The 25,113-nt window shown below is 38.7% G+C and overlaps 1 protein-coding gene across 6 annotated transcripts in view; it reads left to right on the forward strand.

The window, feature by feature from the left end:
* LOC120304971 (C-C chemokine receptor type 5-like) overlaps positions 1-25,113 on the forward strand; it is a 90,165-nt gene that overhangs the window by 46,761 nt on the left and 18,291 nt on the right. For 2 of the 6 annotated variants that reach the window (XM_039336156.1, XM_039336157.1), the window contains exons 1-2: positions 21,638-21,865; positions 22,027-22,069. The exons of 2 other annotated variants lie outside the window; for them this stretch is intronic. The gene's annotated coding sequence lies outside the window, so the exon portion shown is untranslated. 2 more of the 6 variants (XM_039336155.1, XM_039336154.1) reach the window with 2 other exon arrangements.

A 25,113-nucleotide genomic window follows, 5' to 3' on the forward strand; every position in this document is an offset into this window, starting at 1 on the left:
CTGCCAGTAGGGACAAGAAGCGTATTTCTAAAATAATCAAGAATGGCAGCAAGGACTGTGATGTGGAGGCTATTGTACATCTTGGCACTAATGATCTGTCCCAAAAAGATGTACTCTCTGTGCAGAATGATTTCCAGAGCTTGGGGAAGGAACTTAGCAGAATAGGCTGTAGGCTTACTTTCTCAGAGGTTTTACCAGTGTATAAGGAGCAAAACGGAAAAGGCCAGCGCATAGCACAATTCAATATGTGGCTAAAGGAGTGGTGTAAAGGGGAAGGCTTTGGATATATTAGTCACGATGTCAGTAGCTGGTCCAATCAAAAGATGTACAAAAGAGATGGTTTGCATCCATCAAAAAAAGGGACTGAGTTACTCGGCTATAAATTCACAGATTTTCTGGAGGGAAATTTAAACTAAACAGCGGGGACAGGGAGTTAATTGATACGGAACAACCCTGTCCCCGGCAATTTAAAAACTATAGGGCTATCAGTGCATGTAGCATAGATGTGTGTGTGGACAAGAATACCAACCTTGCTACCAATCAAAATGAAGCCTCTAATAGCGAGTGCCACATAAAGTGCACTAACCAAATAGGTGGTAAGACAATAGGGGAACTCAGGCACCACACAGGTTATGTAGAAAGGAAACACAGGGCCACCCACAAAGGACTCAAATGTTTATACACCAATGCACAGAGTATGAACAGCAAACAGGGTGAACTAGAAATTCAGGTTAATGAGGGCAGATACGATATTGTTGCCATTACGGAAACATGGTGGGATGAAACTCACACATGGAACACACAGCTAGAGGGATTTAAATTATTTAAAAGAAACAGACCAAATAAAAGAGGAGGTGGAGTTGCTCTCTATATAAGAAATAACTACATCTCCACAGAAATAGAGTACAACAATGATAAAAACTGTCTTGAATGCATTTGGGTCAATATAAAAGGGGGGGGAAATGACATTGCCATAGGTGTATACTACAGACCACCCAACCAAACAGAGGAAATAGATGAACTTTTTGCTAGTCAGCTAACTAAGGTATGTAGGAAGCACATCACAATAGTAATGGGGGACTTTAACTACCCTGACATCAACTGGGAGACAAACTCCGCACCAAGTGGAAGATCAAACAGGTTCCTGGCAAACCTAGCAGACAACTTTGTCTCCCAAAAAGTAGAGAAGGGAACTAGGGGATTAGCCATTTTGGATCTAATTCTCACTAACAGAGATGAAATGATAGACGGTGTTGAAGCCATAGGAACCCTGGGAGGAAGTGATCATGCAATATTAGAATTCAACATTATAGAAGCACAACCAATAGAACACAGTCAAACTAGAGTCTTGGACTTCAAGAGAGCTAATTTCAATAAACTTAGAGAGGGCTTGGGAAGGATTCCATGGATGAGAATCCTCAAGGGGAAAACAACTCAAGAAGCTTGGGAAATTTTGAAAAATGAGATAATAAAAGCACAGTCTAGCACAATACCAACAAAGAGGAAAAATAACAGCTCTCAAAAGAAACCAGCATGGCTGCATAAAGAACTCTCTGACAAATTGAAAGATAAAAAGGACAAGTATAGAAAGTGGAAAGAGGGGAACATAACTAAGTCAGAATATCAGCAAATAGCCCGAGCCTGCAAAGATGAAGTGAAGAAAGCCAAGGCTCAAAATGAACTAAGGCTTGCGACCAAAGTCAAAAATAACAAAAAAAGCTTCTTTCAACATGTAAAAAACAAGAAAAAAGTGAAGGAAATGATTGGTCCATTAGTGGGTGGAAGTGGCAAGAAGGTGACAAGCAACAGGGAGAAAGCAGAACTATTTAACTCATTTTTTGCATCTGTCTTTACACAAAGGGAAAAAACAGACCAACCTATCAAAAATAGTGCCATAAAAAACAAAACAGAAACACAAGTTAAGATAGGCAAGAAAATGGTTAGGGAGCACCTGTCCAGCCTAGATGAGTTCAAATCGCCAGGACCAGATGGATTACACCCCAGAGTTCTCAAGGAACTGGCAGATGTGATATCGGAGCCACTGAACTATATTTTTCAAAGATCCTGGAACACAGGGGAACTACCAGAGGACTGGAAAAGAGCTGATGTAGTTCCCATCCTCAAAAAAGGAAAAAAAATGGATCCAGGAAATTACAGACCTATCAGCCTGACCTCAATACCTGGGAAGATCCTGGAAAAGATAATCAAACAACGAATCAACGAACACCTAGAGGCAAACAAAGTCATTACTAAAAGCCAACATGGGTTTGTCAAAAATAGATCATGCCAGACAAATCTTATTGCATTCTTTGACCAAGTGACAAAATTAGTGGATCAGAGGAATGCTGTGGACATAATTTACTTGGACTTCAGTAAGGCATTTGATAAAGTAGATCACAACCTACTACTTGACAAGATAGAAAAATGTGGGGTAGACAGAACCATCACCAGATGGATCCGTAGCTGGCTGACCGGCCGTACTCAGCGAGTGGTCCTCAATGGAACTGCATCTATATGGAGGGAAGTGTGTAGTGGGGTGCCCCAGGGCTCTGTTCTGGGCCCAGTACTCTTCAACATCTTCATCAACGATTTGGATGAAGGGATAGATGGGGAACTCATCAAATTTGCAGATGACACCAAGCTGGCAGGAATAGCCAACACTCCAGAAGACAGGCTTCAGGTACAGAAGGATCTGGACAGACTTGAACACTGGGCACTAACTAACAAAATGAAATTCAATGGTGAAAAAAGCAAGGTTCTACATTTAGGCAAGAAAAACCAAATGCACAAGTACAGCATAGGTGGCACCATGCTCAATAGTAGTAACTGTGAGAGGGACCTCGGAGTCCTAGTAGACAATCAGTTAAATATGAGCCAGCAGTGTGCGGCAGCTGCCAAAAAGGCCAACACAGTACTAGGCTGCATTAACAGAGGGATAGAATCAAGATCACGCGAAGTAATAATACCACTCTTCAATGCCTTGGTAAGGCCACACTTGGAATACTGCATCCAGTTTTGGTCACCACGATGTAAAAAAGATGTTGAGACTCTAGAAAGAGTACAGAGAAGAGCAACAAAGATGATTAGGGGACTGGAGGCTAAAACATATAAGGAACGGTTGCTAGAATTGGGTATGTCTAGTTTAACGAAGAGAAGGACAAGGGGGGACATGATAGCAGTATTCCAATATCTCAGGGGCTGCCATAAAGAAGAGGGAATTAAGCTATTTTCCAAAGCACCTGAAGGCAGGACAAGAAGCAACGGGTGGAAACTAATCAAGGAGAGAAGCAACCTAGAACTAAGGAGAAACTTCCTGACAGTGAGAACAATTAATCAGTGGAACAGCTTGCCTCCAGAAGCAGTAAATGCTCCAACACTGGAAGTTTTTAAGAAGAGACTGGACAGCCATTTGTCCGAAATGGTGTAGGGTTTCCTGCCCGAGCAGGGGGTTGGACTAGATGACCTCCAAGGTCCCTTCCAACTTTACTATTATTATTATTAATTATTTTGCTGGCTCCACCTATCAGTGCTAGAAAATAGAGAGTTGCATCTGTGGTCTATTTAATGTACTGCTAAACTACCAAAAGTGTGGTTCCAATGAACAAGAGAAAGCCAAAGTAATTGCATGCGTCCACATGTTACTGATTCCCTACAATCAAATATGGAGAAAAATTGTAAATAAGTATTATTTCTTGTATAAATAGTTTTTTTTAAATCATGTGTAATCCTGTAGAAGACTGCTTGATTTTTTTCTGATTATAATTTTAAAGCCACCCTCAGGATATTCTTGGGTATACTCTGCTGGCTCAGGTGATCCTGTTGCCCCTGCTCCCATTTACTGTTACTTTCTGGAGTGGTCATTAAAATGTCTGAATTGTGGGGTCCTGGATTATGGTTCCCAATGATGCAAACATAGTGAAGGTAGATAAAATAGTTTCTTCATGGCGTGCAGCATAAGATGATCTCCCTTGCCACCCACTCTTTGTTTCATGCCATCAAGACATTTAATTATAGCAAGCAAGTCTAGCCTATCCAGGCTGCAAACATTTGAACAATGAGATAAAGAAGCAGAGTTTTCATAATCTCACTGCTGAAGTATCTGGTGGTCGTTTGTATGTTTGTTGAGTGGGCATGATAGCTTGAGAACCGTGTGAAGAAATAATGAGACAGAAGAAAAAAGTAATAAGAGAGGAAAGGACTATTATTCCAGATCATTTGTTCATTCATTACTAGCAGCAGTGGTTTTCCAGGACAGGTATTTGAACTTGTTTGCAAAAAAAGGAGGTTATCTTGGTGTGGGAAGTCAGCCCCCCCCCCCCCAGAGAAGGAAATATTAAAAGGGCAGAAAAATATATTTCCTCAAAGGATCTTAAAGAGGCAGAAAAGCATGCCCAGTTTTCTTAATAGCCCCAAGTCTCCCTCCCCCAAGCAGAAACCAACTCTGTACAAATACAGATGTTAATAATCTAGGAAGGTTGGAGGCCCCCAGCTAGAAGATTAAGAAGACAAAGATACCTAAAATCTACATACCCCACCCAAACTCTAAGACAGGACATAATAGGATTAACCCACAGATGCCAAAAGGACACAGATCAAAATACATGACACAGGAAATACAAAGCCTTAAGTAGGAACAGGAAACAACCTCAAGAACCCCAGAGTATATAAAAACCCACTCCCTACATGTGCTCTCACTCTCTCTTTTCTTCCAGAGCCATCTTCCTGTCTGACTCTCCTCTTCAATAAACTGCAACCTTCTTTCTAAAGCAGTCGCCGTGTTGTTTATTCCCGGCTTAGACTGAACTATGATGAAGACTTTTCCCTCAACATTGGGAAAGCAATGGGAGAAAAGATGATCATCAAAAGTGAAAGCATTGAAAATTTCCAACCTCCCCATCCCCCTTGAAGCCATTCATCTGTTACATTAAAACTATCCTGTAAGCTGTGAAGATGAAATATCTTGTTAACGACACATCACAGAACAGTTATGTGGTTCAGGATAGGAGAAAAGAGGTTCATTTTAAGTAAGAATCAGAAACTAATCGCTATCAATGGGAAAAGAAGCCACAGGATCTACCTGATTCAAAAGAAAAGTAAGATCAACATCAAATATCCTGCTAATTCAACAAGATAGATTAGAGCCAATTCTGCGTGGGTGTAAAACACTGAAATGGAAGTCCCCAAAGAGTGAGTAAATGCTGCTACTTGAAGTTCTCATCATTTATGAAATAAGGAGCATAGAGCATTTTTTATTATCCATCCTTGACCAAATCTAAAGCCTATCATTCTGAACATGCAGCTGCATCATATGGCACCCTTTTAAGTCAGTGGCTATATTGAGACATTTTGCCATGCTATTACTTATTTAATGATGTTTTATTTAACAACAACAACAACAACAACAACAACAATAATAATAATAATAATAATAATAATAATAATAATAAAAGTTGGAACAATGATAAGGTGGGCAGAAAACTTTAGTTATAACATAAAACTAGAAAAATGGCAAAAATTTTGGGAGGGAAACTATAAATTGACAATGTCAACTTCTTATAAAGAAAATTTATGTAAAATGTTTTATAGATGGCACTTGCCATCAGCAAGATTAGCAAAAATGTTTAAAAATATGTCAGATAGATGTTGGAAATGTAAACATAACTCAGGCAAATATTTTCATATTTGGTGGACATGTGGTAAAGCAAAGGCTTATTGGAAAAAGATACATGTTTGGTTAGAAAAAATGTTGGGAGGACATGTAGAATTTAAACCAGAACTTTTTCTACTAGGTATAATGCCAGAAAAGACTAATAAACAAAGTTTATATTTGGCTTTACACGTCATAATAGCAGCAAGAATAGTCTTCACGCAATATTGGAAAAATGAAGCAGTACCACCAGAGGAAGAAGTAATTAAAAAAAATTGGAATTCGCAGAGATGGACAGATTAACTATGAGTCTGAAAGATAAAAGAGAAACAGAATACTACCAAATCTGGGAGTTATTCTACAAATGGCTAGAGGAAAGAACCAAGGATTAGGAATTGATTATGTATTAGCGTTTTTGAATCCAGACAGCATGCTGGTTGAAAAATTAATACATGTATGTAAGAGAAAAACTAATAAAATCCTTATAAAAATAAATAAAAATAAAAGTTGGAAGGGAATGCTCCAGTGTTGGAGTATTCACAACTTCTGGAGGCAGGTTGTTCCACTGATTGATTATTCTAACTGTCAGAAAATTTCTCTGGAAATTAAACAAGCTCTAATGGGAAGAGTTCACAAAAAAGTATAAAACAGCATTCCTGAACTTGCTATTTCTTAATGACCTGGATTTTTGTAGTTCTGAAGCAGAACCCTCAAAGAAGGTTCTACAGAATATCTAAAAAGGTTAAGTCATGGCAACTGGAATCAACTTTGGTCCAATTGCCATGATTTAAGCTTTTTAGATACTCTTGGTCTGGATGATTGAGTCTTCATTTACATATGTTCTGCAGAATAGCAAAACCAAAGAAAGAAGTGAACAGCTGCTACTGCTGCTGCTGCTGCTACTTTCACTTCCTCTTCCATGGCTTTTCCCAAATAATCAGTTATATGGAAGCAAGACCTGGCAACTTTCCTGGGCATCACTTTGTTTGTTCTTTTCTTTTGCTTTTGTGAATGTATAAGGGAATAAGTATGCTGTTTAGTGGAGGCAAAGAGATACAGGAATTTATAACATTGTTGCCATCTAGTGATTTACTAGATTTTTGTAGCTCAGATACACTGTAGAGTAAATTACTTCCAGGTAGCTAACTGGGAGTCTTCTGAGAAGAATAGTTGTGAATGCTATATACAAATCCAGAAATATTCTAAATGAGAGGTGGCGTATCCTCTGAATCTATTGGTTTAGCAGAAGGGAATAAAGAAGTAAGGGTGCTTCTCTAGGATTCTGGCCCATTATTGTTTATGGGGAAATAGGAGCTGTGAGACCTTCAACTTCCCTTTCTCCCATTCTCAATTACTGCAGCCTGGAAGGAAGCTTGGGATGTGAGTAAGTCCATCTAAGATGCTTACCTTGCAGCTCAGAGAGCTCTACTTATGCTCCTGACTGCTCCTCTGGTTGTAATATTTTTGATGGCAAAATGCAAGCTTCAGGTTAAGCAAAACAGAATTGGCTGTCTTAAATCTGTACTTCTGACCGTACAGGTAATCCCCAAGTTACAAGCATTCACTTAACGTTTGTTCAAAGTTACATGATAAGTGCCCCCTAAGGTTTATGAGAATGTTGCAGCACCACGGCAGTTGTTTACCCTTACGAACAATTGCAGAGGCTCTGCAACATTCACTCTATTCTCTCTCCTGCTGCCAATAATTGCTTCCCTCTCCCTTCCTGATACCCTGGACTCACTTTGAGGAGATCTGACTCCTCTCTGTCGTGATTTCTGCCTTTGAGGGAGAGGAGAGTCAATGGAAGCTCCTGGATGCCATAATATCGCGCAAGTTCAGGCACCCATCCTCTTTTGCAGAGAATGGGTACCTGAATTCTTGTGAGATCATGGATCCCAGAAACTTTCATTTTCTGTACAAACTCCGTGTCTGTCTCCTGCTCCCCTCCCCAACTCCTTTCTGCCACCACCGGGACACTTTTTATCCGAACGGAGACCTTGGGGAGATGGGGAACTCCATCTGTGTGCAAATGCAAGTCCTGAAAACACAGTGATTCTCTGTATTTTCAACCACCCCATTTGCTCACAAACAGAACTCACCATCTCCCCAAGGTCTACATTCAGATACAAAATGTTCGGGCACTTAGGGACACTTAGAATGCAGTGAAATGAGTGAAAGGCTCCCATAGGTGCTCAAACATCTTTCATCTGAACGGAGACCTTGGGGAGATGGGAAGCTCTGCTTATGAGCAAATGGGATGGTTAAAAATGCAACGATTTGCTATATTTTCAAGAGTTACATTTGCACACAGGAGGAACTCCCCAACTCCCCAAGGTCTCCGTTCAGATAAAAAGGGTTTGAGTGGCAGTAGCTTGAGTTTCTTCTGAGTGGAAGGAAATGGAAGTGCAGAGCAGGATTGCCCTCAATAAGGCTGGTGCATGCAAGTGAGCAGTGCACCCGTGTCTTCTTGAGAGAAATCTTGCTCTGTGTCTCTGGTTTCTTCCTTGAAAAATTCAAGCTGTTGTGGTCACTTGAGTTGGGAGGAAACAAGGAGAAGAGTGGTCAGGATTTGGTCTACCAGCCAGTCAGGCAAGGAGTAGGCTGTGTGGCTATGTGGGGAAGAGAGATCATGGCCGCTCAGATGGCTACTGCAGCTGCCAGCAACTTGGACACAGGTGCAAGGAGACTCACCCCACGATGCCTCTCTGCTCAGTTGAAGACTTTGTTCCTGCCCTCAAACTAAGGCTGGTGCACGCGAGCGAGCAGCACACCCAGGCCATGGATGGCATTGGTTCCTACGCCTGACTGACTCCAGTTCCATGCTTTGCTCCATAGGCAAGCAAATGAAGCAAACACTCTCCCCCCCCCCCAAATGGAAGCTTCTGGGACCATGATCTCTTTTGAACTCGTGTGATATTACAGCACACAGGAGCTTCCACTGTCAGCGCGAAAAGTATTTCCAAGTCGATTCTCCTCTTCCTCAAAAAGAAAGGAATCACAACAGAGAGGATTTTTGCAAGGTAGGTGAATCTGGCATGGCAGGAAGGGAGGGGGAAGCATGAAGTATTTTAGTGAGTTGGGGAGGCCTTGGGGGCCTATTCCATCACTAGGCTCTCCATGGCCTTCCCCACCCTGAGATACCTCATGAGCCACGTACATCTTAACAAGCAGGGAGTGGTCTCATTCGAGGTATTAGGTTCACTCCCACAAATTTTTGAGTTACAAATGAAATGGGCAGGCTCCATTACATTTGTTACTCGAGAACTACTGTATTATTTTTGTTGATGATAGTGCAAGTTTCAAATTAACCAAGGAGGAACTGGTTGTCCTAATCCAGTGACTAGAAATATTACTACATCAAACAGTTGTGAAATTATACATGAATCTGTGAAATGAAGATTGCTCAGTTTGGCTTTCTGACTTAAACTTAATGATGTGATTTACCTTAAAAAAAGAAGTGCAGCATCTTAATGGTTATTACATTTTTTTATGGCATGAAGCTTCATGGACTGCACACTATTTATGAGGTCTCAAAACATGAATTTGAAAAAAATCTCAAAGAGAAGCTACAAGTTGCATCTCACTTTTTGCAGGCAGCCAAATATTTTACAAAATCTTTCAGTTTTCTTTTAGATACAGCTCTTATTTCTTTACTAAATATCTACTGTTTTTCACAGATACAATATATATACTGCAGCCTCTTCTGTTTTTGAAGCATTGCTGTGTTAAATTGTTGTCATGATTATTTTTTTCTTGTTTGAGTATTTATTGAAAAAAGGTATACATTGAATAAATATTATAAACAAACAAAATATTAGGACAAAATAGTAAAAAAGTACAGAATTAAATATAAGATAAATCAACAACACCAAATCAAACAAAAATGAAACAAAAATATTGAGAATATACATGAACATTCAACTTGTTCCTCTCTATCTAGAAATTTCCACTGATCTTATTATCTTTTTTTCTTAAATCTTATTCCTGACTTCTATGTTTAGAGATGTTTCATTAGATTATTTATTGATTCTTGCCAGAACACTGAAATTTATTATGTGGGAGGGGTATTGTCTGATCAAAAGCATTCCATAAATCTCATGACAGTTCAATGCTGTAACTACAACATCACTCTACAACACATTATCAAGAGAACATTGCTCTATACTTAATTTTGATCTACATTTATTGATCTTATTTTTTTATTACCAAAAAGGAGTTCTACTACAGTATATCTGGGCTGCAGAAATTCAGGGGGGCACTAAATGGAAAAGTGAGATTCAGAAAACTTTGATTCTTTGGTGACCTATCATGATCATCCAGATTTTGCATGTCAAAAATCTTGTTTACCAAAATATTGATGGAATTGTGTTTTTTCTTTTTTCACTCATTGCAATTCTTTTTCAAAAAATAGCCAGCCATAAACCATTTTTCATCAATTTGTCATTGGGAATATGAAACATACTGTTTTTTTAAAATTAAATCTTACTCATCCGGTAGGAAATCCAGTTTTTAAAAAATACTAATTTATGATCACTTCCTTGTGGTTTTTGTTACTGGAAGTAAAGCCACATTCTAAAATGCAAATTCTAGTTAAAGATATGAACAGAAATAAGATCTATTTTTAAGCTATGTTTGTATTAACATTTGAGCAGAAGGAAGGAAGGAAGGAAGGAAGGAAGGAAGGAAGGAAGGAAGGAAGGAAGGAAGGAAGGAAGGAAGGAAGGAAGTTGACCCACCTGTGTTGCCACCAATTAAATGTGTAGCTGGCAAGTTTTAATCAGCATTTCAGTCAAGTGTCTGATTAATTGGCAGATTGGTGATTTACTGCAAAATATAAAATCAACATTAAAAGCAGAAATCAGAAAAACAATGAAAAATACTACAGTAATTAAAATGAACAAAAACCCTGCTTTAAAAGATGTGTTGTGTGTGTGAACAAAATGATTAAGACCCTCCACTCAGGGGACATCACATTTCAAAATGGTGGAATGGCTACAGAGAAGGTTCAACAGTAATTCACAAGATAAGCTAATGGCAAGTTTAGGGGAAACTCCTTGGAGACTTAATGAGCTGGAGGTAATATAAAAAGAATCATTCTCCAAATAGCATGTACCCATGCTTTAACATGTGATCAAGAGAGATACTGAAGTTAGTATTATCATCATCAGAAGCCAGTAACAATTCATGGGGCCGTTGTTCCTTTGTCTGTGGCCATATATAACAATTGCTCTGCAAAGCCACTGTGAAAACAGTTCAAAATGGGCCAAAAAAATTATTTTCCTTCACACTACTCTCAGAACCTATGGAATTCAAGGGAAACAGTCACAAATTAGGGGCTTATCTGCATTTCATGACCACCTGATTTCTGATCCTTAGAGTTTAATCTTTAGAGTTGCTACTTTAATACTAGTAATATCTCCGAAGCAGATTGGAGAGTAAGGTAAAGAGTGATTATGGTTATGTTGACTGTTGACAATGTTAAGTTCCAGTACAGTTTCACATTTTTATTTTACTGTACCACTTTATACCCAATAATCATATTTCTAATTCCTAGGGAAAAGGAAGATGGACAGTTTTTTTGGAACAGAAGAATATGGGATAAACCCAACTATTGACACAGTATCTTCCTGAACCAATCTATTATTTTATGAAATAAAATTATAATAAAGTATTTTATGAAATAACATAAAATGTCATGAAACATTTTTGGTGGTCAACTCCTGATGTTTGACTGTGCTATGCAGTTTACGTGGGCTAGTTTCAAGGCAGATACATCTCTGAATATTTCCCTAAGTTCTTCAAGTTTTATAAATGTTTACAAGATATATTAAGTTCACCATTGAAAAATGTATGTAATGAACTTTTATTGGAGGCAAAACTCCCAAATACAAGGACAGAATCTAATATTACTTTGATACCAAAAGAGGACTCATATTTGACTCAGATCAAAAACTATAGACCGATATCACTACTGAATGTGGACTATAAAATCTTAATAATAGCTGAGAGGCTGAAAAGATTTTTGACTGAATTTATACACCCAGATCAAAATGGACTTTTGCCAAAGAGACAAATAAAAAATAATTTGAGGGTAATACTAGATATATTGGAATATTATGAACTTCATCCAGGGAAACAACTGGCACTAGTATTTGATAATGTTTGATAATGTTTCTTGGCAATTTATGATTCAACAACTAAAAACAATGGACTTTGGTCAAAACTTTATAAATATGATTCAGACAATATATCAGAAACAAACAGCAAAAGTAATTGTAAATGGAGATTACACAGAGAATTTTGATATATGAAAAGGCACAAGACAAGGATGTCCATTATCCCCATTGCTGTTTATCTTAACTTTGGAAGTTTTAAATAGAAACATTAGGTAAGATCCAGAAATTAACGGATTGAAAATAAAAGGTAAAACCTACAAACTGCAAGCATTTGTAAATGTTTTGGTATTCATTCTGGAGGAACCTTTAGAGACGATTTCTAAACTGTTGGAAAAAATAGAACAATTTGGAGAGATAGCAGGATTAAAGATAAATAGAGAAAAAACTAAAGTAATAGTTAAAAAAATTAGAGATAAACAAAAAAGTAATTATCAGAAAAATAGAATTGCAAATAGTCAAAAAGGTCAAATATTTGGGAATATATTTGACAGCAAGATGTTCAACAATAAAAGAAGATAATTACATTAAATTGTTAAACCAAATAAAGCTTGATTTGAAAAAATGGAAGAATCTTCAACTGTCGATGTTAGGAAGAATTGCTACGGTGAAAATGAATATATTACCAAAAATATTATTTTTATTTCAAACGATACCTATAAAACTGGAGAAAAAAATTCTTTGAAGATTTAAACTCTCTAATTCAAAAAATTATCTGGCAAGGAAAGAAAGCTAGAATTAAATTGAAAATGTTACAAGAAGCCAAGGGAAATGGAGGCTTTGGCTTGCCAGATTGGATTTTATATTATCAAGCATCAGTATTAACATGGATAAAAGAATGGATAACTCTTAGAAATAAAAGATTGTTGTATCTAGAGGGACATGACCTGCAACTTGGTTGGCATGCTTTTCTATAGTATTAAAAAAATAAAATACATAAATACTTCCAAAATCACTACATTAGAAATGCATTATTATTAACTTGGGAAAAAATAAAATGTAAAATTTATTTGAAAATTCCAGGATGGCTTTCAACAATGGAAGCATTCATACATCCAAATCTAGTCAATAAAATATGGACTTACAAAGATATTCTAAATTCTGAAGGAAACTTAAAATCCAGGCAAGAGATGGAAAATCAGGGCATTGATTTAACATAGTGGTCACATTTACAAATGCAAGTCAGATATGATAAAGATATTAAACAGTATGGATTTTACAAAGAACAGTCGTTTGATCAGAGATTATTAACTTCTAATGAAAAGTTAATTAAAAATGTACAATTTTTGATTAAATTTCAAAATGGAAGATGAACAAGTAAAAGGGACAATGATAGTATGGGCAAAGAATTTTGGATATAATATAGACTTAGAAAAGTGGCAAAGTTTGTGGGAAAGAAACTATAAATTGACAATGTCAGCTTCATACAAAGAAAACTTATATAAAATGTTTTATAGATGGCATTTGCCACCAACAAGATTAGCAAAAATGTTTAAAAATATTTCAGAGAAATGTTGGAAATGTAAACACAAACCAGATACTTAGTATCATATGTGGTGAACATGTGTTAAAGCAAGCAGATATTGGACATTAATATACACTTGGTTAGAAAAAAATGTTAGAGAAATATATAGACCAGTAGTGGCGAACCTATGGCACAGGTGCCAGAGGCAGCACTCAGAGCCCTGTTTGTGGGCATGTGCACCATTGCCCCAGTCCTAGGCCTTCAGCTGGGTTTTATAAAACCTTTTTCGCTTTAGGCCTCCGCTGCCATGTACAAAAAAAAAAAGGTTCAACCAATCAGTCAATTTCAACTTCTCAAGAGGAAAAAAAAGATCTTGCAAAGTTGGGATTGATTGATTGAACTTTTTAGTCCCACCCAGTCTGATGTTACCACCGCAGCCATGCCCACCCAATGGGCCACACCCACCCAATGGGCCACACCCACCCGGGACCCGACGATGCATAAGTGGGTTTTGGGTTGCAGTTTGGGCACTCAGTCTCTAAAAGGTTCGCCATCACTGATGTAGACTATAAACTTGATTTTTTTTTACCAGGTATAATGCCAGAAAAACTTGATAAGCAAAGTACATATTTGATTCTACATGTGATAACAGCGACAAGAATTATATTTTCACAATATTGGAAGAATGAAGAAATACCACCAGAAGAAGAAATAATCAAAAAAATATCAGATTGTGCAGAAATGGACAGACTTACTTTAAGGTTGAATGAAAAAGAAGAAACAGAATATTTTCAAACTTGGGACCTATTTTATCAATGGTTAGAGAAAAGATTTAGAGATTAGATATTTAGACAACATGTTTTTGTTGAATAATTATTATTGAACTCTGTTTAAAATAATAATAATAAAACATAAAAAAGAGGACTCATATTGGTAGGGGCAATATGCCAACTCTGTAAATCACTTAGAGAGTGTTGTAAAGTAGGGATCCCCAACCCCTGGGCTGTGATCTGGTACTGGGCCATGGTTTGTTTGGAACTGGGTTGCACAAATGGCAGGCGTGCATGCTTGTGTGTGCAGCTCTATTGGTGCAAGCTTGTGTACCTGCTGTTCACACAGAACCATTTTCTCTCTCCCTTGCCAGTCCACAAAGCCAGAAAGGTTGGTGATCGCTGCTGTAAAGCATTATGAAGTGGTATATAAGTCTAAGTGCCAGAGATCCCAACTGAGGGTGCCAAAGTGAGAAGTGTCACCCTGTACTGGAAGGAGCAGTGGCTCGCTGGATGGTCACTCTGACAACGTGAACGGGCCTAAACTGAGAAACTTTGACCACTTCATGACAGTATTCAGATGTCGGTTCAAGAATCCTGACTGATCATAAAATGAGAGACCACATCAAAACCGTGAGGCAGAGTCATCATGTGGTAGCTAAATACACTGAGGAGTTTCATGATTTAGCATGCCAGCTCAACGACTGACCAGAAGACATCCTCATTAGCTGGTTTAAAGATGGATTGAACAATGAACCTGTAAACACCTATGTCTCGAGGGCCCCCACCCGCAACCTTCTATGACTGGTATGTCCTAGCAGAGGAGATAGAAATTGATCAAGCATACAACAAGTACTGAGCAGCCATGGAATCACCCCCAAAGAAGAGAGAAGCAGTCAAACCACCAGCTCAGTAGATTCGCTCCACTGTCTGTTTTAAGTGTGGCCAAGAAGGGCACAGAGTGGCAGAATGCAAAGCCAACCACTCAGCTAAGAAAGCAAACCCCAGCCCTGCAGGGCAGGCCATCAAGGCACTGCCACCAGCCAGAGAAATTGCGTTGAAGGGAGTGAGATTGTTGAGTTCACCCATTTGCCAAAGCAGGCTGATGGAACTCCAAACCCACCAGATGATGACTAGTGATTGACTGACACTGATTCCGATGACCCCCTGATAAGTGACCTGATTACAAGCATGACAATTCCCATAACTGAGCTTTACCAGGTGCCTGGTAAACCCAGTGCTAATCAAGAAACTGGGGATCTGGCTAAGGCAACTCCAAGTCTCAATTGCTTTCTGTCATTAGATGGCTCAGTTGCAGGGGGCATCCCACCTACTTTCATCACTGAACCTATTGAGATGTGGATGGGGGCCCATTCCAAGACCCTGAGCTTCATAATAGCACCTGGGATGGAATGGCCCCTAGTGCTAGGGTTAGGCTGGCTAAGGAAGTGGAACCCCTACGTGAACTGGAGGAGGCGAGTATTAAAAATCCAGATGAGCCACCCTTCTTGGGAGTGGGGAAAGACCCAGCAGGTGAATGCACCAATGAGTTAATTGGGAGCAGCCACACAAGGGAGAGATCTCCCCACAATTTCTAAGGAATTTTGGGACCTCAGGGATGTGTTTAGTGAAAAGAGATCAGATGAGCTTTCTCCCCACCAATCTATAGACTGTGCTATAGAGATTCTACTGGGAGCCAAGCTACTCGAGCCAAAATTGTACTCTATGACCCAAAGGGAATTGCAAGAACTGTGGCTCTTTATTGACAAGCACCTCATTTGAGGTTTCATAAAACTTTTCTCTTCAAGAAAATTGGAGATATGAAGGGAACGTTTTATGCAAAGATGGGCATGATAAAGGACCAAAATGGCAGAGACCTAACAGAGGCAGAAGAGATTAAGAAGAGATGGCAAAACTACACAGAAGAACTATACAAGAATGAGCTTAACATCCAAGATAACCACAATGAGATGGTCATTGACCTCGAACCAGACATCCTAGAATGTGAAGTGAAATGGGCCTTAGAAAATCTGAGCAACAACAAAGCTAGTGGAGGTGACAGTATTCCAGCTGAGCTATTCAAAATCTTAAAAGACAATGCAGTAAAAGTGCTACAGTCAATTTGCCAGCAAATTTGGAAAACTCAACAGTGGCCACAGGATTGGAAAAGGTCAGTTTACATTCCAATTCCAAAGAAAGGCAATGCTAAAGAATGTTCAAACTATCGCACCATTGCACTCATTTCACATGCTAGTAAAGTTATGCTTAAAATCCTACAAGCTAGACTCCAGCAGTATGTGGATCGAGAACTACAAGAAGTACAGGCAGGATTTCGAAGAGGCAGAGGAACTAGAGATCAAATTGCCAACATATGCTGGATCATGGAGAAAGCTAGGGAGTTCCAGAAAAACATCTACTTCTGCTTCATTGACTATGCAAAAGCCTTTGATTGTGTGGATCACAACAAACTGTGGCAAGTCCTTAAAGAGATGGGAGTACCAGACCATCTCATTTGTCTCTTTAGAAACCTATATGTGGGTCAAGAAGCAACAGTGCGAACCGAACACGGAACCATTGATTGGCTCAAAATTGGAAAAGGAGTCCGGCAAGGCTGTATACTGTCGCCCTGCCTATTTAACTTATATGCAGAGCACATCATGAGAAAGGCAGGGCTAGATGAATCAAAGTTGGAATTAAGATTGCCGGGAGAAATATCAACAACCTAAGATATGCAGATGATACCACTCTAATGGCAGAAAGTGAAGAGGAACTAAAGAGCCTCTTGATGCGGGTGAAGAAGGAGAGTGCAAAAGTTGGCTGGAAACTCAACATTAAGAAAACCAAAATCATGGCATCTGGCCCTCTCAATTCCTGGCAAATAGATGGGGAAGAAATGGAGGTAGTGACAGATTTTATTTTTCTGGGCTCAAAAATCACCTCAGATGGGGACTGCAGCCAAGAAATTAAAAGACGCTTGCTCCTGGGGAGGAAAGCTATGGCAAATCTAGACAGCATTCTAAAAAGCAGAGACATCACTCTGTCAACAAAAGTGTGTATAGTCCAGGCCATGGTTTTCCCAGTTGCAATGTATGGCTGTGAAAGTTGGACCATAAGAAAGGCTGAGCGCAAAAGAATTGAGGCCTTAGAACTATGGTGCTGGAGAAGACTCCTGCGAGTCCCTTGGACTGCAAGGCGTTCAAACCGGTCAGTCCTAGAAGAGATCAACCCCGACTGCTCTTTAGAAGGCCAGATCCTGAAGTTGAAACTCAAGTACTTTGGCCACCTAATGAGAAGGAAGGATTCACTGGAGAAGAGCCTAATGCTGGGGAAGATTGAGGGCAATAGAAGAAGGGGACGACAGAGAATGAGATGGCTGGATGGAGTCACTGAAGCAGTAGGTGTGAATTTAAATGGACTCCAGAAGATGGTAGAGGACAGGAAGACCTGGAGGAACGTTGTCCATGGGGTCGCGATGGGTCGGACACGACTTCGCAATTAACAACAACAACAACAAAACTGATTCAACCCAAGGTGGCGTCTCCTGTCCTGTTTGGGGAGAAGAAAGATGGGACCCTTTGGCTATACCCATGCATAGAAGGCTCAGTGAAGGATGTGTGTGAAGAACGTCTATCCTTTGCCTCTAATGAAGGATATGCTTGCTCACTTTGCTAAAGGAAAGATATTTACAAAATTGGAGTTAAGAGAAGCATATTACCGGGTAAAAATCAGGGAAGGGGACAAGTGGGGCGCTTCCACTTCAAAGTTCTCCCTTTTGGGCTACAGGGGACGCCTGCTATGTTCATGTATCAACAAAGTTTTGCATGAGCATTTATATAAGGGGGTGCTAGTGTATCTGGATGACAGTTTAATTTACACTGAAACAAAAGCGGAGCATGTGAAGTTAGTGAGAGCAGTCCTTCAGAAGTTGCAAGCCATCAATCTGTATGCTAAACTTTTAAAGTGTAAATTCCACCAAAACAAAATAGACTAATTGGGATATCACATTTCACATGAGAGACTTGAAATGGACCATGAAAAAGTCAAAGCAATTTTGGAATGGGCTTTGCCCCACACCAAGAAGCAACTGCAAAGCTTCCTGGGTTTTGCTAATTTCTATCAGCAATTCATTCCATCATTTGCCAAGATTGCCATCCTTATTACAAAGCTGTTAAAAACTAAAGGTGGGGCACAAACATAAGCCCAGTCAACCCCTAAAATGGACAATGGAATGCCAAGCAGCATTCGAGAAGCTCAAACAAGTGTTTGTGGCTGAACCAGTCCTAAAGCATCCCGACCCAGAGGCGCCATTTGTTATTCAGGCAGATGCCAGCAATGTAGCAGTGGGAGCGGTATTATTGCAGAAAAATGAAAAATGAAAGTGGCCGATTACACCTGGAGAAACTATCAGAAACCAAAAAAGGTGGGCCATTTTGGAAAAAGAGGTATATGCGTTGAGATGGGCACTCCTATCCTGGAAACACTTCCTACAGCAAAGCAAGATACCCTTTGAAGTTTGGACTGACCATAAGAATCTGAAAGCACTTAAAACCCCTCAGAAACTATCCCCCAAACAGGTGCAATATGTGCAATATTTTAACCATTTCAATTTCACGCTGTGTTACCTCCGAGGAGAAAAGGATTTTTTAACTAATGCCCTGTCACATATACCTCAATACAATTGCCCAAAGGCAGAATAATTAGATTGGTACTCCCATCCCACCAGCTAGCTGGTCAAATAAGTACCTGAGCATAGGTGAAGAGGAAAACTCCCATTGACAACAGGGTGGCTGCAGCTCTCAAAGCAGTGCTGAAAGAGGACCCATGGTTTCAGAGCCATGCTAACATTTGCTTGGTTCAAGATGGTTTGGCTTGGGTAGGGGGGTAAGCTCTATGTCCCACAAAGGGCTACAACTCTAAAGTGGAGGATATTTCAGGTTTGTGAAGACTCTGCTTCTCATAAAGTGACAATTTTGGTAGCTGTCTCAAGAAGGACATCAAGAGCTATGTAGCAAGCTGCTCTGGGTGTGCTGCAGCTAAAGAAGACAAGGAAAAACCTCAGGGCTTCTTCAAACTGTAGCTGAGCTTTCAGCATCCTGGAGAGACATTTCTATGGGTTTTATTCTGGAGCTCCCTAAAAGTTCAGGAAACACAGTTATTTGGGATGTAACTGATTTGATTTTTAAATAAATACATTTTGTCCCATGTCCTAAAATACCATCAGCCTGGGGGCTAGCCAAATTATTTTTGCATCACATTTACCGTTTACATGGGGTACCTTAGTACATTATTTCAGACAGAGGGGTACAATTCACCTCGAAGTTTTGTCAGGCATTTTAAAACTTATTTGGGACAGATCAGAGGCTCAGTTCCAGTCATCACCCCCAAACGAATGGTGGCTGAGAACGCACAAACTCAGTACTAGAACAATAGTTTAGAATACTTTATTAATTATCAACAGGATGACTGGACTGATCTTTTGCTCTTTGCAGAAGTAGCCTATAACAATTCTGTACATGCCTGCACTGTATTCACCCTTTTCCGGGTCACAACTGGCCAAAATTTCATTCCTATGCCAGAGCTGCCCCTGAATGACCCTCCAATTGGTTTGCTAAAGTACTGGGTTGCCCAATTGGTGGCCCGTTGTGAGAAAAGTCCTGACAGACACTTGAGAAGCCTATAAGATGCAAACTAACAAGAAATGTACACACCCCAAACTGTTCAAAATTGGTCATTGTCTCTACCTCTCCGTGTACTACCTGCAGTCCCTGCAGCAATCAAAGAAACTAGGACCCAAATTTGTGGATCCTTTCCTCATTAAATATATTATCAACTTTGTGATGGTTGAGTTAAAACTACCCATGTTCCTATGTAGGATCTACCTGGTATTCCATTGTAGTTTGTTAAAGCCTGAGATTGTTTCTTCTATTAGACCTAACCTTCCAACCCCTTCTGCACCATTAATGGTTGAGAGGGAACAACATTTTGAAATCCGTAAGATTTTAGATTCTCACAAGCACAGAGGGGAACACCAGTATTTAATTATCTGGAAGGATTTTCTTAGTGTTGTAAATCACCATCATGTGAGGGCACCTTGACTTATAAAATGTTTCCACAACCAATACCCTCATAAGCTAAATAATTGCATTTTGTTTCATTTCGCTCCCTCTTTGTTATGTTTATTTCTACAGGACTAATGTCATTTTTTTCATGGGCCAGCATGTCAGATCCACCATGCAGGTGTCCTGCCATTCTGCTGGAGGGAGAGGGGGAGGAAGACTTCTAGCATCCTTCACATATTTTTGCTTTGCTGTAACTGCTTGGGAATTAGGGAGTGGGATTGTCTTTGGAGAAGAAGAAGACTCTTCTCAGCCGGTTCCAACCTGGATCTAAGGTTGTCATGCCCTGAGGATGACTTGTTATCTACCCAGTACTTCAGTGTTCCCATAACATCTCTGCAGCATCATATTGGCTGCCTGTGGACTGGTCAGGGGGTTGGGGTTGGGAAAAAAGAAAGACTTGCTTTGTACTTTATGCAGACCTTCAGATTCTGTCTGACTTTTCTTCAACCACTATCTCTCAGTATAAATTCTTTTGATTAATTTCAATGGAGTCAAGAGTTTGTTTTCCTGAGGGACCAGCTGGGGTAGGTCCTTTCAGCTTCACTGTTATTTGTTTTCATTCTGAACAGTTGTGTACCTATCTTTCCTAATCCATCATCTAGTCCTGAGGCTTATTTTATTGATTCTTTAATTATTTGCCTCTGTTCAATTATTAAAATTAATAATTCCTACATAATATGCTTCTACTGCTACCGCAACTTTCAAAACATTATTCCTAAAACAAAAATAGTTCAGGCTTTAAAAAGACATATTTTTAAACCTAACTCCTTTGTACCAACATTTATGAACATAGCATTTTATGTGCCCTTCTAACAGCCTAGCTTTCTGGAATATTTCACCCTGTTATGTGGAAAAGTCACAATTTTACTGCATCTGTACTTTTCTTCTACTTGATTATATAAATGGCAAGTTTCACTTCAGATCCAGCTTGCCAGATCCAAATCAACACAGATGAGATTGAGCCATTTTTGAAACTTCAGATGGATCTCTGCACATTTTAGTTTATTCTCAAAATGTGCCATATTTGAACCATATGCATGGGATTTAGATTGAAACATTTCATTTAATTTTCCACTGACCAGAAAGGAAAGCAATAACTCAAAAGATAATTAAAATAATTTTCTTCCATTTTGATATTCAGACCTGTCTACCATTGACCTGGAATATTGCTATCAGAGACAGGCCTAAATATGAGTACTTACTCATTATTCTCTCATATGGGTTTTGTTTTATGCAGCTTTCAGCACACTGACCCATTTTCCAAACCTGCCTGGAACTAGAATACACCTGTGTATTCTGAAAAACAAATTGAGTAAAATCTTAACTTCTGATATCATAAGTACTAAACTATACAACCGGAAAAAACAATAACACATTTCCTATCTGAAAATTAGTACTGTGTATGTGTGAAAAAGGCAAGAGCTTTGGGGTGTGTTTTGACAGTTTATGCTGTAAATTGTGCAATGAAATCCACAGACTTGATTAAAACTGTGAAACTGTGCCAGCTGGGTGAGCTTGGTGATCTGTCACACGCTCTCAGCCCAACTCATCTCACAGAATTGTTGCTGTGGAGAAAATAAGAGGAAGATATGCTGGATATAACTCTGCTTTGAGTTATTTGTAAGAATATTAAAGTTGGGATATAAATAAATATAGAAAGAAACAGATGTGGAGAGTGCCAATCAGCCAAGGTATTATTTTTAAAAGAAAGGAACTGATTCTTAATTTTTTTTTTTTAAAAAAAGACACTTTCTTGGCTAACAGTTTGCAGAATTTGAACAATCCTTGCTTCCTACAGAGAGATAATATTTTATTTTTTGCTTTACATGTATCTTTTGTACCTGACAAAAAGAGAATGATGCTGTCAAGATCATCATTTAAAAGTTTTTAAACTGGTAAGTCAATTTATTTTATTATAGCACAAAAATTTAGACAACAAATATGAATAAAAAATGTTCAGATCCTGCTAAAAGCATGACAGAAGATAAAGCTTGAAGGGAAATGTTGAGTTTCAAAAACAACAACATGCCAGGCTTTTTAAATATATACATCTTTGGCTACTACAGATGTTTGCATTTTAGAAGTTTGGCTGAAATATAACTAATTGCCTATGCACAGTAGTTCTTCTCTGGTCTGTTTTTTCTGGACAACTAACAAAGAGAAAGGTGCTAGATCAGCTATATCAGTTCTATATAACAGGCATTTAAGTTACTGAAATTTGAGAAAAAAACAACATTAACTTACACTGACATCTCCTAAACTCTGCTGAAAATGTTACCTAGCCCGGTAACGAAATGTTGAGAAACAAATTGACAAGCAAGGGAATGAACCTTCACCCTCATTAATTTATCCTCATGAAAAATATTTTTCTGTAATGTTGTAAAATTTGAGTCTGTTCATGAGTTTATAATAGAAATATCTACATATATTGGATAATAACCTGCCTAAAGTGACTTAAATGAGAATGTTATGCTGTGAGATAATACTAGTTTCTATGTGGAAAGTAGAATGATTTTCTTAGGTTTGGTGCAAGTTTTTTCCAAGATGCTGTTGGAGTACAACTCTTAGAGTTTCCAGCCTTGTAATATATACATATGTAAATATATGCACACATAAGGGGATGTTTTTCATAGTTTCAGAAACATGAAAATTAAATAAATTATTATTGGTCTACCAAACTGCCTATGGGTAGCTGAAGACAGTTTTATGCTATCTTCCAGGCTTTCTTGTAACTGTAATGAAGTGTAATTTAATTTAACTTAACTTAATTTAACAAATAAATAGGAACCCAAAGATACAATTATTAATACCATCTTTATAAGGATGCCATTAAGACTCACAAAGAAGTAGTTCAGTGTTTTGTTTGAAACTTTTTCTAGAAAAGACGAATTATGAGAAGCAACAAAAATAATATGGAATAATTTTATCAGGTCATTTTTGGTAAATGATGGTTTTCTGATTGGCTTCTATTTTGCAATGATAATTATAGTCTGTTAATAGATGAGCCCCATCCACTGCATCCATTTTGTGCTTATCCCTACAATATGTTCCAAAATTCCAATTTGTCTACCAGCCCAAAATTGTTGCCTATTTTTGCACAAATAAATGCTATTCGTTACACCAAGAAAACTTCTGCCGGCTTAAGGTTACATTTATGCATTTGGTATATATAAGCATACTTATAACACCTCCTGGTTTCCCATAGGAATATATGAAATAATTTGTGTGGAAGAAATTAAAGGAAAATGATGCTTATAGAAAATATCTGATGGTTAAATGTCCCCCCCTCCCATGACCCAGACAGGAATAATTTAGCCATATCTGGTTAGCTGCATCTTCAGATTCTTTGTAATGCAAAAATTCTTTTTCAATTTATACAATGGTTGAGAATGTGAGTTCTAAGTCAGAAAACTCACAGGGACCCCAACTAGAATAGGCACCGCTGCTGCTGAATTGCAAAACCTGGATGACTCAAATTGTATATTCAGTGGTGGGCTACACTGGGAGTCTTCATTCAACTGTATCTGAAGGACCTCTGTATCTGAAGTCTTCATCATTAAACTGTAAAGTCACTGAATCATCTACAGGACTAATTTTTTGTGGAGTTTACTGCTTATGAGTTCAAAAATGCTTTCATCACTTGGGCTTTGAACATGCGTCTAATTTGGGTGAGAACCTTTACTGTTGTTCTTATTCTTGCTTCCTTACTTGCTTTTGCCTTTTGAAACCTTTTTCCAATGTAAGTGATAGCCAAGGATATTATTTTAGGGCAGCTTCATACTACCATTCTTTTCACTCCCCAAACTTTTAAAAGCAAATTGAAGGTGATCCATGAAAAAGAAAAGAAGCAGTATCCAGGCTCTTCCTTCCTATGGCTAGAGAGAAGGTGAAAACTGGCAATGCTCTCACCAATTTACCTGCATTCCATACCTTTGTTTAGGTTACTAAGTGGAAGTAGCACAATTGGGAAGTAGTGCAGAGATGCAGATTCAAAAGACAAATCATGGGTCCATAAGTGGCATCTGCTTGAACATTAAACCAAATGTATCTTTTCATTAAGACTTATGGAGCAACTGTGAAGGAAACTACTAAGTTCCAGGAAAAATGTGCTCATATGTGCTTCAAATTATATTTTGCCCTTCAAACTAGATCTCTTCATAGCCTTCCACCTTAGCATTATCCTTAACAGAGTTGTATGGCTACTGACCACTCAAGGCATACACCAGACTTTCTGAGACATATTGGCTAGTGAATTTCCAGATGTCCTTTAGAAAGACTTTAAAGTGGTCTTGTTTAGCAGAGGTTTTTATCTGGCATGGTTCCAGTGGCTTGAGAAGCCAGCAAACATTTGTATAGGATGTACTGTTGAATTGCTTACTTATTGTTCATTGAGATCTTATGGTGGGTTTTCACTGTGGACCACTGGAAGTCACTTTGTGATATACAGCATAGAAGCATAATAAAGAAAGAAAGACATTATCAACAACTTCATTCTAAAAGCACACGGGACCAAGTGCTTTGAGGGATAAGTTCAAGTGGGTACCTTACACATCTGAAAGCTCAAAGTATCTGTTTTTCCTTAGGTACCCCAATTTTCTTCCCCTCCTTAATGCAAAGGAGGATCTTATATTTTCTAACACTCTTCCAATGCACTAAAGGCTCATCTTAGAAAGTGAGAAAATAATGCTGGCAGCTTAGATTTTTTTTATTTGTTGTTTGCATACCTGTGTGGAATCAGGAGCTGGGAAAAGAAGGGAAATTTTCAAAGGAAATATAAAGCCATTCCATCTGAAAAATTAAAAGAAGGCAAAAACACCCATCCGTCCATCAATCAATCAATCAGAATAGAGGTGGAGGGGACCTTAGCGGTCTTTCAATCCAACCCCCTGCTCAAGCAGGAAACTCTACTGTTATGTCCTGAGCCTGTGAAGGCAGGCTT

The sequence above is a fragment of the Crotalus tigris genome, unplaced genomic scaffold (assembly GCF_016545835.1).
Source record: "Crotalus tigris isolate CLP2741 ecotype Arizona unplaced genomic scaffold, ASM1654583v1 scf7180000017666.27876245, whole genome shotgun sequence".
In the NCBI taxonomy this organism is placed as follows: Eukaryota; Metazoa; Chordata; class Lepidosauria; order Squamata; family Viperidae; genus Crotalus; species Crotalus tigris.